Genomic DNA, 4,373 nt, shown 5'->3' on the forward strand with positions numbered 1-4,373 from the left:
TCTTTTTTTTTTAACATCTTTATTGGAATATAATTGCTTTACAATGGTGTGTTAGTTTCTGCTTTATAACAAAGTGAATCAGTTATACATATCTCTTCCTTCTGGCATCTCCCTCCCTCCCACCCTCCCTATCCCACCCCTCTAGGTGGTCACAAAGCACCAAGCTGATCTCCCTGTGCTATGCAGCTGCTTCCCACTAGCTAAATATTTTATATTTGGTATTGTATATATGTCCATGCCACTCTCTCACTTTGTCCCAGCTTACCCTTCCCCCTCCCCATGTCCTCAAGTCCATTCTCTAGAAGGTCTGCATCTTTATTTCCATCTTGTGCCTAGGTTCTTCATGACCATTTTTTTAAAATTCCACATATATGTGTTAGCATACGGTATTTGTTTTTCTCTTTCTGACTTACTTCATTTTGTATGACAGTCTCTAGGTCCATCCACCTCACTACAAATAACTCAGTTTTGTTCCTTTTTATGGCTGAGTAATATTCCAATGTATATATGTGCCACATCTTCTTTATCCATTCATCTGTTGATGGACATTTAGGTTGCTTCCATGTCATGGCTATTGTAAATAGAACTGCAATGAATATTTTGTACATGATTCTTTTTGAATTATGGTTTTCTCAGGGTATATGCCCAGTAGTGGGTTTGCTGGGTCATATGGTAGTTTTAGTTTTTTAAGGAGCCTCCATACTGTTCTCCATAGTGGCTGTATCAATTTACATTCCCACCAACAGGGCAAGAGAGTTCCCTTTTCCCATACCCTCTCCAGGATTTATTGTTTGTACATTTTTTGATGATGGCCATTCTGACTGGTGTGAGATGATATCTCAGAGTAGTTTTGATTTGCATTTCTCTAATGATTAATGATGTTGAGCATTCTTTCATGTGTCTGTTGGCAATCTGTATATCTTCTTTGGATAAATGTCTATTTAGGTCTTCTGCTCATTTTTGGATTGCGTTGTTTGCTTTTTAAATGTTGAGCTGTGTGAGCTGCTTGTAAATTTTGGAGATTAGTCCTTTGTCAGTTGCTCCATTTGCAAATATTTTCTCCCATTCTGAGGGTTGTCTTTTTGTCTTGTTTATTGTTTCCTTTGCTGTGCAAAAGCTTTTAAGCTTCATTAGGTCCCATTTGTTTATTTTTGTTTTTATTTCCATTTCTCTAGGAGGTGGGTCAAAAAGGATCTTGCTGTGATTTATGTCATAAAGAGTTCTGCCTATGTTTTCCTCTAAGAGTTTGATGGTGTCTAACCTTACATTTAGGTCTTTAATCCATTTTGAGTTTGTTTTTGTGTATGGTGTTAGAGAGTGTTCTAATTTCATTGTTTTACATGTAGCTGCCCAGTTTTACCAGCACCACTTATTGAAGAGGCTGTCTTAAGGCTCATCAGTAAGTGTATCAGTAGTTATGTCAGTTTGCTTTTCCTTAATTTCTCAACCTTATACAACCCTTACTTTTTTAATGTCACTTTATACACAGTGGACATTATGTGGAGTTTTTAAATACCTACGTTTTTGCTATCCAATCTTAAAATTATTTTCTTTTACTTGGAACATTTACTCTATAATATAATAAATTACTAATAAATTTGAAAAAGAAAATTATTTTTGGTAATAACTTAATATCATGATGTTTTGATAAAAACAGATTAAATAAGTGCATTATCTATGCCAATCTCAGCACAGTGATGATACCCAACTCTGCTTAATTAAGGTGTAAGTATCTCAAAACAGTGGAGCAGACAGGCAACCAGCAAAGGACATTTAATATATGCCCATGCTTATCAATCCTGTTAACATAAGTGTTTAAAATTTTCAAATCTAAGTATAGAGGGGCATTTATAAAGTTGCAGAATACAATATAAGAATTATAATTATATACAATCCTGTTTGTGGACAACTTGCTTTAGCTGGCATATGTAGTGGGATTTTCAGTGGAGTATTAATAATGGTAACAATGAAAATAAACTGTGTGTTTTAATAGTCTTTACAGTATGAGTTATGGAAAACAGCAGGTAAACATTTGTTCATCTTTATTGCCGTAAACACACACACACACACACACACACACACACACACACATCTTCAGCAAGACTGAAGTGCTTGTGGTAGGCTAAATAATGGTCCCCAAACGTTATCCACTTCCTAATCTCTGGAACCTGTGAATATTACTTTATATAGCAAAAAGGACATATAGATGTGATTAAGGATCATGAGTTGAGGGGATTATCGTGGACTATCTGGGTGGGTCCGAGATAATCCCAAGAGTCTATGAGAAGGATTCAGAAGGAGGTTTGAGTACAAGAGAGGAGAAAGCAATGTGACCACAGAAACAGAGATTGGGATAATGCAGCCAGTAAAAGAGGCAAGGAACAGACTCACCCTAAAGCTGCCAGACAGCTGACCCAGATGACACCTTACTTTACCCTCATTAACACTCATTTATTTACTTCTTCCCTTTAGAACTATAAGAGAATAAACTTGTATTGTTTTAAGTCACTAAGTTTATGGTAATTTTTTATAGCTTCAACAGGAAATTGATAGGGGCTCAAGGTCACAGTGCCTATATTGCTACTTGCCCTCCAATCTTTTAACTTCAAATTCTAACTTCTGCAGTATCCATCACACCAGGCACTTGACACAAAGCAAGCCGATATAAGAACCCTAATAGATAAATCTGCACAACTTTAAAATTTACTTCTAATCCATTGGTAAGTATTGTTTAAGGAATAGCTATTTGGTCTTCAAAAATTTTAGAATTAAAGGGTTGAAAACATGTTCATCCCTTGATACATTGTATTGTTTGAAATTAGGAAGCAGAGCAACTTGAATTTGTTTTGCTTATACATGCTGAAGTGTATACACTTTTAAAGACAGCTTAGAATTAAGAGTTAACTTCTAATAAGTAGTGGTAAGAGCTATCCAACCAGTTTTCTATGGTACCACATATCAAAGTCTCTACAATATAACAGTCTTATTTAGCACTCAGCATTTTAGGGTGAGGGAGAGAGGCATGGCAAAAAGCAGTTGCAAATTATTTTTTAACAGCAGAAAAGCTTTAAAGACCTATACAGTTTGTCATCATCTCATATTCTATTCCAGAATACTTGGAACAAAGTCTTATTTCAATCAGCTCAATCTATACAAGCTATAAAATGCAAAAACAGTCCAAACCCTATAGTGTACAGAATATGCACTATTTAACACTCATTAAATGAAGTACAGTCAATGAAGATTATCAAATAAGAAGCACACACAGCATTCTAAATTTTTAAATCACCTTAGGGTCACTAACCGGAGATTGTACAAATAGCATGTGCAAGACAAAAAAAAAGAAAAAAGAAAAACCAAAGAAAAAAACAAAGAAACAAACTTCTCAGTGCATCACACCAATCAGGATAAAATGTATGGCATTTTTATGATACTAATATTACATTACAACTGTCAATTTTAACTGGGAATGACAAAGAAGTGAAATTCGTATAAGAGCAAGAACCAGCCAATTAAAATGCTAAAATAAAACAGATCACCTGCTTTCTTTGGAAAAAACACTGACAATGTAATGTGTGCAGGTAACTCACTAAATTTTTTCTCATTTATTTGCCCCCTAATAGAAGTGCCTTAACTTTTTTCCTGTAAATATTCTACCTGTTATAACAGTCTGATATTAAGGCTTGTGTAAACGCTAATTTGTTATTGAAACATACTATTTTTTGTTTGATAAGATTGTCTTTGTGAATAAAAAACATATCTGGTTATAAACCATAGAATAAAGCCCCCAAAAGAAAAATGTGACATTTTCTAAGCTAGTGAGAAATAAATTAAACCATGATGTATCAGTTTAAAATTATATCAATATTAAATGACATTTCTATGTTCTATTTTTTCCCATAAAATTAAACAGTGCAGAATAGGGCTTGGGCTACAATTAATCACTTTTGATTTTCTTAAAAACAAAATTTTATTTGCTATAAACAGTTAAAAGGCAATTATCTTCCTTCACAACACACGTGGACATTAAATGTAAGGTTTTAAAAATATCCACAACCTAAAAGAAAAATACTTTTAAATGGCTAAAAGGAATCAAAATAACAAAGTTTAGTGTACAGAAGAGTAGATATAAACAACACCAACATCATTGGTGTTGAATTTTGAATAGATCACAATAAGTTCCAAAGTTTTTCTACCTGTACAAATAAAAAAAGGTGTCCTTTCCAAAGTTTGAGGCTATGCACTGCACATCACCCCCCAACAAGTGTATGAATAAGGTTTTAAAAATGTTGCCAGTATTAAGTTCTTCTGTACCTAAAATTAGAGGACAGCAATAGTATAGTGATTAGGGTGCATGAATTCTCAAAACGTAG

This window comes from Pseudorca crassidens, chromosome X (assembly GCF_039906515.1).
Source record: "Pseudorca crassidens isolate mPseCra1 chromosome X, mPseCra1.hap1, whole genome shotgun sequence".
Lineage (NCBI taxonomy): Eukaryota > Metazoa > Chordata > Mammalia > Artiodactyla > Delphinidae > Pseudorca > Pseudorca crassidens.